The sequence below is a fragment of the Gymnoscopelus microlampas genome, assembly GCF_963454915.1.
Source record: "Gymnoscopelus microlampas genome assembly, chromosome: 14".
NCBI lineage: Eukaryota > Metazoa > Chordata > Actinopteri > Myctophiformes > Myctophidae > Gymnoscopelus > Gymnoscopelus microlampas.
The window spans coordinates 9,992,095-10,002,812 of NC_139951.1; the positions used below are offsets into that span (position 1 = coordinate 9,992,095).

The 10,718-nt window shown below is 40.0% G+C and overlaps 1 long non-coding RNA gene across 1 annotated transcript; it reads right to left on the reverse strand.

Annotated features, from left to right (window-relative positions):
• Positions 1-1,078: 1,078 nt before the first annotated feature.
• On the reverse strand, positions 1,079-3,565 carry LOC311059898. The gene is made up of 3 exons (XR_014602230.1): positions 3,304-3,565; positions 1,729-1,911; positions 1,079-1,148 (listed from the first exon to the last, which is right to left on the reverse strand). It is a non-coding gene; the product is annotated as an uncharacterized lncRNA (long non-coding RNA).
• Positions 3,566-10,718: the final 7,153 nt, after the last annotated feature.

The following is a 10,718-nucleotide window of genomic DNA, read 5'->3' on the forward strand; positions in this document are numbered from 1 at the left end:
CCCTTTTGATTGATTGAATACTTTATTTAGAAGTTTGCAGAGAGAAAAATCACATGGAAGTACAGTTCACCTCAGACCTGATCTGAGATCTGAGCAGGCCGTACGCTGAAGTCAAAGTCACGATAGATTGATAAATGCCAAACATTTTGGTGATTTCACCGTACGCCCATTATTTGGTCTACACCACTTTGATAAATGAGGGCCAATATGAGATAACAGTAGAGATGGTGGGGTTTGCTCTTCAAAACATAAATGCATCATGGTAAAACTTCAGTTACATCCAGTGGTGAAGTAAGCTTCTCAGCATTTTAACTCATGTAAAAGTAGCAATGCTACAATATAAATAATGTTACAAGTAAAAGTGCCATATTCAAAATGTTACTTGAGAAAAAGTACACTATTTTTGAAGCTGGGAGGGAATTCGGCCAAAATCATCAAGATCAAGATCATCGAGATGGTTTTCAAAAAACATTGCAAGCAAGTTGGGATCGCCCCTGGTGGTCTGCTTGCAATGATTCAAATATTAGATAGGTCATGGTTGAAAATCCAAATAATAGATTTTTCAATGGATTCTGTTACTATTGGGCATGCTAAAAATCTAGGAAAATCCTACAAATTGTGCACATGGTGACAAGCTTTAGATTTTTGGCATGGTGTTAGGTATGGGCATAAGGTTTAGAGTCAAAAACATTTTAGGGGGACTTCAGTGAGGAACAAATAAGACTTACGTATATATTGTAGCTGTGGCTTAATCATTCCACTGTCAGGAGAGGCTACTCTGTTCAAAATCTACTCTTAATAATAGTATTATGTGCAAGCTATTGCAAGCAATTACAAAAAATAACATAAAAATACTAGAGGATAGGTCCCTTGAGATGCTGCATCTCTTTTTTTGAGGGTGTCTTATTTTAAAATGAAGGAGAATAAATTCAAAAAGAGAGGAAAGAAGAAAAACCCAACAACACCCACCCATGACTCCTAAAAAAATCTATTCTGTATCCATTAACTTAGATTACCAGTTATACAGCAGGAATAAATTGTAACCATACTCAAAAGTCAATTTCATCACAGTTGTGATGTTTCAAATCATTTGTTCCTGGTTCAGTTGGTTCTCTTCTGAAGTTCTTCTCTCTTGCTACGGTTGTACCCTGGTTACAACATGAAGGCAAATGAGAAAACTAAATATATTAGACTGACATATAAATTCCTATTATATATATATATATATATATATATATATATATATATATATATATATATTATATCATACAAGCATGTTTGTTTTAACCATATTAATCACAATACTCATTTTATCAACTGTCTTGTTTGAGACAGAGAGAGATTGTGTCATGCGTTCCATAATTCTCTTCTCAATTGAAAGCAAAATTAAGTCTCATTAGAAGCTCTCTCGTGGAAGAGGTACTCAGATTTGTTACTTAAGCATAACCACATTTTTCAAGATATTTAAACGTTTGGCGAAATGATTTGGAAAATAGCAGAGGTGGAACTGCTGTTATAATTGGGGTGTTGTATTAATAATAAGAATCTACAAAATTAATAGTAACATAAGTTTTCAAATATTTGTAGTCGGGTAAGGTGTTAAAGAATTAAGTAAAGTAAAATAACCAAAAAAATAAAAATAAATAACCTCAAAATGTATCTTAAGTACAGTACTTGAGTAAATACAATTGTTATTGATGTTACTTTCCACCACTGATATTGACCTACCACAGATGGTTCCTATATAGTAGGCACAGGGCAGCAGGAGAAGATTCATCGCTCTGGAGAGAACCAACAGGAGCCAGCTCATACCACAGTCACTGTTACTGCTGTTGCTGCTGTTGCTGCTCACACTGATGTCACAGCAGTCACAGTTGCAGACACGGTCACCAAGGTCATTAAGAGAATGATCTGTTCATAAGGGATGGATAATGACACATGGTACAGTACTTGTATTTCTACCACAGTCTAGTCCACTGGTTCTATTAACATGGTTAATAATGTTGTCGCGGAGGTCCCGCTCCTCGGAGCACAGGTCTCCGCCAGGTCAGGTAGGTAGGTTATTGTGGGCCAGCAATGTTGATGGAATATGATGAATCGGACAGATCTGTCTTGATCACATGACTATAGAGATAATGTGTACCGATTTGCGTGATGTTTGGACAAAATCTGTATAGGAGGGCTATAAAAAACATTTTGCAAAAAATGGGCCTCCTGGTGACGCTATAATAGTGCAATGTTAAAAGGGTGGCATTTGTTCCTCAAAGTAGTGCGAATGTGCTTGTAATGTTTTACCGCAATCGGACGTTGTGTTCATGATTTGAGACATTTTGTTCAAAACGGGCCACTCCTGCACACTTTAGATGTCAATCTTGGTCAATCAGGATGGAATATGAAAAATCAAACAGATTTGTCTTGAACACATAACTAGAGATCATGTGTACTGATTTGTGTGAAATTTGGATAAAATCTGAAGGACTAATATAACTTTTTCATTTTTACATAAGTCGGCCTCCTGGTGGCACTATAAAGGCAGATGTGAAAATGTTTTTCCTTGGCCTCAACGGAGTGTGTGTGCCCATGTTGCTGCGTCCGCCCAACGGTGCCGGAGATTAGCTGCTCACAGACGGACGGACTGGCACACGCACGGACGGACGGACGGACGGACAGACGGACAAACAGGGTGCAAAACATAGTCTCTGCCACGCCTTCGGCCTTGCGGAGACAAAAATACTTTTCGCATCCCTACTCTTATGGATACCACCTCAGGATATAGTTGACCAGGTTTAGTATTGTAATAATTACCCCATGTGAATATCATATTGGGAATACAGTATGAGTTTAAAAATATAAACACTGTGTTGTGTTGTCTTGTCTGCAACCACACATTCATTATTTTATTAGTTCTTTCTGGGACTCATTCCACATACACACAAGCACAATAACAAATGGGACAGAGTGTGGGGACACACAAGGATCCTCTAAGCCAGTGGTTCTCAACCTTTTTAGGCAGCAACCCCCCTTCCACAGATAAATATTGTGAAAATAGCCGATCTACAAGCTCACAACTCCTTGCAATGCGAGGCAAAAAATCACGTGTGCACCCCCCTGGGGGTCCCGACCGACAGGTTGAGAACCACTGCAGCGCCGTCGGAGGTGCGACAGGCAGCAACAATGCTTTAATAGCAGAAATACCCACCTGTGCTAACACCTGAGACCTGACATTACACTTCTGCACCGGAGCTCCCGATTGTAAATATTAATGAATAAATATAAGCAAACGTAGCAGAATACAGTACTTACTGAATGAAATCCTTGTGGTGATGTTGCCATATTTGTAGAATGGTCTAACGTTTTCCTCCGCTAACAAATGCTCCTTGGTTCCACAGAAGTAGAGACCAAGGTCATAATCAGCAACATTTTCTATCAGCAGATCATAGGGTTCAGTGGATTTGTTATACTTTAGATTAGAAGGGGAATTTTGCTCATTCATTTCAAGAGTAGGTTGGTTTTTATGAGAGCAGTTCCTGAACCACACTATGTCAGCTCCAGGTGATTTTCTGCAATCACAGGAGAGAGTGATGTTGTCTCCTGTTCTGACCGTCAACTCCACTTCTAATCCAAAAATCCCATCCTGACTGATGTAAATGACACCTGGAACATGAAAATAATAAGAAATTAAATAAACTGCATCATAAAGTTCCACAAAGTTTAACACAGTCAATGAAGATGCAACCCATTCAAAAGAATACACTAAAAAGAATAACAACCTAAGAATACTGAATACTTGACTTTATAATGATAATAATTCATATCAAAACACAATAAAAAAGACTTAAAGGTTACCTAGAAGAGCTAAAATCAGATGCAGCTTTGTCATGTCTGATGGTGGAATGAAGTTGACAGTGACAAAGCTCTTTGACACTGAAGTCAAATATGTTAAGCAGATAGACTTCTACTAAATGATAAACAAAAAGTGATTGGTTAGCTGAGTGAAATGTTTTCATGTTGTGGTTCTTTTCTGTGACACTTGAGCTCTATGACGCCTTGTCACATTTTGTGGTCAGTGTTTTAACATGCAATAAAATAAACCAAAACTGTCCTTCCCTCCCTACTTTAACTACCACATGTTCCATTGTACATAGAAAAATGGTCCAAATGAGAGCCTGACCAAAAATACCACACATTTCATGATTCATTCAAGAAGGTCAGAATTTTATGCTCAGGTCTCAACTATCATTTCTACTCATGAAAGTCTAAATATTTACTCCTGCTGCCCTTTCTGACCTTTTTTACTCAGCTGTTTTTCAAGACTGGTGGTGAGATCTACATTCACCAGACAGTCACATGGTTTGAGATTTGCACGAAAGTGTCTTTCCAAGTTCCCTTTCTTCACTTCTGCTTCTTCTTTCATGTATCGTCAGATGGTCAGCTCAGTGTCGTGCAGTGCAGCCATGAGCTCGTCTCTGGTCCTACGTCGAAGAGGTCGGCTAAGGGTGGTCATATTCGGCAGTCTGCTCAGACACGCTGCAATCACATGCTGCACTATGTGCCAAGCCCCACTTCTTCATACAGTGTACATGATTTGAGATGATATCTTCACCATCACTGATGAGACAAATACGTGCTTAAAATACTGATGACAGTACTTGATCCAGTTTCATGTACAGTACACAACACATACGATTCAGTTCACACACTGTGCCCATGTTATGATTTATTGGGGTTCACATTCAAACCAACAAACTTGAGCATGATTGGACGATGAACCAAATGAATTGTTTTCTTTCTCTGTTTTCAAAGTGCTCCATGATCTACCAAAATGCCCCTCAGGATAAATGGTCGAACTTAAAGAATGGTTGCCCACCTCTGCTCTAGAACAGCTGGTTGCAGGTCACTACAGTAAGGCCAGATGTACATACAGGTATATGTGTCAGGCTTTAAAGCACCCTAGATAATGTCATCATGTAATTGTTAACCCTGTTGACCCTGGGGGGGCATGGTGGTGCTACCCGGCGGCCGTTCGTTTACCTCGTCCGGTTGTTTTTTGGCCAATCGCGGTGCTTCCCCGCGTCCACTTGTCGCCAATAAAAATCCACCCGATCCACTTGTTGCCAATGAAATCTCTTCCCCCGCTCAATTTGTTTCCAATCAAAACACTCCCGTCACCTGTCCATTTGCTGGCAATAAAATCGTCACCCTCCTGTCCATTTCTCCCCCCCTCCTTCCCCCGTTCAAAACAAACCGTCCCTCTGATGTAAGGACTCTGACCTCTAATGACACTTTTAGGGTATGGTTACTGTACTGATTGCACTGTGAACACTGTCACTTTTCTTTTGCATTGCACTGATTGAAAGGACACTTTATTTGATTGTCATTGCACTGATTGTAATGGACTCTTTATTTGTTCTGGGGCAGGATACGGTGAGGACACTTTAACCCTGTGTTGTCGTTTTTCTGCATAGTGCAGGATGGTTGTATCTAGTATACACTATTGTATACTGTTGTTCTGTATTGATGGTGCTTCTTATTGGTTTTCCTTGCCTTGTATTGCTGTATACGATATAGCTCTGGTCCTTATAGCGTTAAAAGGAGAACTCCTTCTAACCAGAGCTCTCTCTCTCTCTCTCTCTCTCTCTCTCTCTCTCTCTCTCTCTCTCCCCCATGAACACAGTATCTGGCCCTATCTTCTGCTAACTTACAACCAAGGCCTTTGTAATGGGCAGGCAGGGCTCTCCCTGCTGGCAAAGGCTTGGCTATGTCAGTTTGAACAACTCAAAGGTAGGCCTATTCAGATGACCCAAAAGGCAAAAATAGCAAATTAAGTCATCAGCACTCACAAACACTTTCACTACTACTACTAATAATAAAATGCACGTCATGCCCAAAAGTGTGAACTTTGAACTGTAGGTCCCTGCTTTAATAGGCTTTTAAATGGGTTAACCGGTTAGGGCTTTTCTATGAATTATTCACTAATATTTACACTTGAATCATAGCAAAAGAAAAAACAGAAACATCTTCATCTACAGCTTTTAAAGAGCTTTGAGTGATCTGTAGATCTGTTTGATGCAGTTAAATATTGCATAGTTAAATATGTAACTATCTAAACTGCTTCAAATTCTACTGTTGTTTCTCCACATTGTGTCATTGAGGTAGGTGCAGTGCTGGTAAATGTGTTAGTGTTTAGACCAGGGGTGTCAAACTCATGTTGGGGTAAGGGCCACATTGAACGAAAGGTGTCTTGATGAGGGCCGCAACCGCGCAACCAGTCGCTGACGGCATGCACGCTCGCACACGTGTACGTACACAGCTGTCACTTGGCTTTGTTTTTCATCCTGTTTATTAATAAGAAGAATAGTTACTTTAATTATTGACTTTCATTATTGGTATTACAGTTGTAGGCTACAAGTAATTTGGTATGAGAGTTGAAATATATGCTATTTTTGTCAAAGAAGAGCCAATTAACCATTTGAAAATAATAATTCTATTCCAACAACTGTCTCCGCTACAATTTGACTTTTTTATTGAAGTGATGAACAATAATGGAATATTCAGAATATATCAGGGAATATAGGCGGCTGCAGTTATGATTTGACCCAAAAAAAATTGCAACAAAAGGTTTCTCAATGGTTTATTGTAGTATCAGGTGTACTTAATAACATATCAAAAGTTTACCAAAATCGGACCACCAAAAAGGTCCGATTTTCAAAATGGCCGCCGTCAGATCCTTAAAATACCATTACTCCTGTATTATTCATCTAGACAAGTAATTTTGGTGCCTAACCCCAGGTTTTGGTGATCTTGGATCCAATTAGCATAATATAAATTATATTCAAGTGATTACAAGTATAGAATTATAAAGCAATTAGTTATAAGCATGGTTATAAGCATATTTAACAATGTAATTGGACATTTCTCGCTTTTCTACGTGCCATAATGCCCAGGATTGGTGAATTCATCACCTATACATGAATTCACTGTTGAAGCTTTCAGGAGATTTCTTTTGATAACAATAAGGAATAAATTCATTATTATTGGGTGGTACTGTGACATTTGTAAAAACATGGCTGTAACTCACAGACTGGGAATGTTACACAAATCTTGGAAGAAATTCCTTACAGAGAAGTTTCTTCACTATTTTGTTTGTAAAGGTGTCTGCCAAAAAAATAAAATAATAATCCTAGTCCCCTAGGGCAGTGGTTCCCAAACTGGGGGTCAGCCCCCCCCCCCCAGATCATTAGCTTAATATGCATCATTGTTTTCCCACTCAACAGTAAACAAACCAACATACAGTATAAGTGTATACAGTGTATCTGCACATTTCCAAAGACCTTTTTTTGGCCAAATTCTCAAATATTACAGTGGAGAGAAATGGCCCCTTATGGGCCTGGAGAGGAAGACAGTACAGAGCTATCACAACGTGTATCTAGTGTCTGCTGTCTTGGGTGTCTAGGCAGGGGTGGTGGAGGAGTGTGGTGCGGAGAGGGTTCAGATTTGCTTGTCACAGACATCTTCTTATTCCTGAGATTGTAGTAGTTGTGTGGGGTTTTTGTGCAAAATTCATTTCACATGTCTTTTATTTTGTGATTGGTACTGCTATAGCAATAACCTTGAACCTTGATATTTTTTCTGGATAATTTTAACATCAAGAAGGCATAGGAGACAGCCCATGATGCCCTGGGCTCCAATCTCCCATAGAATCCCGATCTAACCGACCTCCACGCTGTGTCCCTGCTGCTATCCAACAAACAAGCATTGCTTTCTGTATACACCTAATGGTTAGACTATTTTTTTTGTTCTGGAGAGGGGAAACGACGCTCTGAGCCATAATGATAAGTCACTAAGTCACCGACTCTCCTGTGAGCCAGTCCGACATAGGGACACCCCTGTCTGCCTGACACACAGTCCTGCACAACATGGTCTTACAACCACCACTATGGGGGGTCCCTCCTCACTAACTATGGCCACTCACGAGTGCCATAGGGCATAGGAGCCAGCATGGAGGTCCACTTGGGACCAGTGGGACTATCCAGTGAGCCAGGCGACATAGGGACACTCCTCTCAGCCTAACGCATAAGCTTAATTTCTGCCTCCTCCTCACTCCGTCCTCCAGCATGACTTAGAAATTGTTTGCATCCCAAATGCTAATTTGCTTTTGGACTTGTTGAGAACCAGGTGAGCGCAGGCTCCCTAAGCCACTTGGAGTGAAATATGGCAAGATACAAGTACTGTATATCTTTCATGTATCGTTTGCGGAACTGTCTTTGTTGAAATGCGTGGTGGCGTATAATTTCTCCTCCTCCACATGACAACCCTTCGAGCTCCGAAATAGTCCAGCAATCCAACTGTGTGACACGTCATAATTGCTGTCACTTAAAAATTACGCTCCTTGCCTCCTCACCTCCTGCCTCCGAGGCAGGGCTAAGGCGGGAGTGGAGGACTTGATGATGGACACTTGAATGTTGGAATTTTGCTATCGCGATGCACAAGGTGGAGGTCTTAGAACTACCACCACAGGGGCCGACAAGCCCCATTCTCTTTAACTCCATATGAGCACTCGTCCTGAGCTCCCAAGTGCCCCACTATAGCTTTAACATGTCTGAGCCAACTGTTGGAGGTTTTGCACCTCGGACATGGGGGAGAGAAGCTCAGGGTCTCCTTGGCTCCTATAACTTTGCTCTTCTGTGCTCCAAGTGCCCAGGGAGCAATCCAGTGACCCCCACTCCCCATACTCCCCTCCACCCACCTGAGGGGAACCCTAGGCCCTCTAAACTCTACACCAGACCCCCTTTTACCTCCTCACACAACCATACCCCGCATACTCCCCTCTGCCTAGGCCCCCAGTAGAGACATGGGTTTTGACAGCTCTTCACTAACCTCCGTAGCCACCTCCACCCCTCTTTACTCACTCACACTGATTGCCTTCCTAATGTGTTAAAAAGTTCTTCAAAAATCTATTTATTGTTTTTCAAAATCTTGTGTCTACAAGATGACACTTTGATTCACATTTGATCCACAGAGCTATCCAAAACCTTTCAATATTGCATGCAATACTATATCAACTGACAATATTCTCTTTCTCTGCCATGCACCTTCTGAATGACAAAATTGACAAAAATTAAAATTGTGACTTGTGTTTTAAGGATATCTTGAAGCCTTGTTCCAGTAAAAAAAACACATATAATTAGTTTAGTTTACTTGAAACGGGTGACCATTTCAGAGGGTTTTAATAGAGTCACAAACAAAATATTGGATTTCACAATTATCTAATTGTATCTCTGCAATTTGGACAATTGCAGTGGATTTCTAGGCCCCCAAAACATAGGGTAAGACACAAAAAAGTACTTGTCTAGGATAAATAATGAAGGAGTTAGGTTATTTTAAAGATTTTTTGGCCATCTTGGACGCCATCTTGAAAATAACACCTTTCCAGTGCTCAAACTTTGGTAAACTTTGAGTATGTTATTAAGGACACCTAATACTGCAAGAAACAGTTGAAAAACGTTTTGTTGCAATTAGTTTTGGGTTAGGTGCTTTTTTTTCATAACTGCAGCCGCCTAATAACAATGATATGACGGATGCGTCAAAAAAAAATCTTTTTAAAAGTTTTTAAAACAACATTTTTAATTATTATTTTTCTAAAATAGTCAAATTTACATGGGTAGCCAGCATGACATTTTCACTTGCTGTTTCCAGACACCTCAATGTCAGGGACCAGTTTCTGAGAAGTTATTTTCATAACATCACATGTCTAATATGTGTCATCTGTGAGTGCAGTTTGAATATTGCAGGTAGGCAATGTGTCCAGATTCATAGCAGACCCCCCCCCCCCATTCCTGGCAATGCTGTCATTTAAATCTTTCAAAAACTGTATACAAACATGCATCAAATTGAACGCAGACTTTAATTGCAATGATATAATACTGGAAAAAAATTGCACAATGATAAAATGATAAAAAAAAGGAAGTCATGTTATACAGAAATAGTTATGTCCTGAACACAGTCAACCCATTCATAGATCTCCATACAAATCATATTGTTATATTGATGGTAAACCACATCTCCACTGTTATATACTGCTATAGTGTGAATCCCTTTGTGTCTTACAAACTTCAATAACAATTCAATTTGATGCATTATATGTTTATGGCAATATTATTTCACTCATCCAATGAGCTACTTAAACACCTGCTCCTCTGTTGTGTGATTGTGAATACTTGGCTATGACCACACCATACTTTAAAGAATTACACAAATGTAACGTTATGCACAATGCATTAGACAACACATTAGATTAAAGCTGCAGTCTGGAACTTATTTTAATGAATAAAACACAATTTTAACCATGTTGTGATACCGTATGGTAGAGTATGTTTATGCAATATAACTAGTACATCTGCAATGGTTGGAGGAGGTCTCCCTGCTCTTTCATTGACAAATGAGGAAATGTAGTCCATCAGTCCTTGCACAACATCGACAATGTTAACACAGTAGAATAATCTCATTGACTCATTGTCCAAATGTTTCTTAGACTGCAATGCACAAAGGTTCTTGTTGGGTGTGCGTCTTCTCTTGCTTGGACAGCTGGGACCTCCTGTGACGGGCAACGTACATTGTAGCACACCTTATGATAGCTCTCACACATACAGTACTCCCTCGAGGCCTTGCCGATGTGCACACAGAGTTTGAAGTCGGTCCGTCCCATATACAGTATGCAC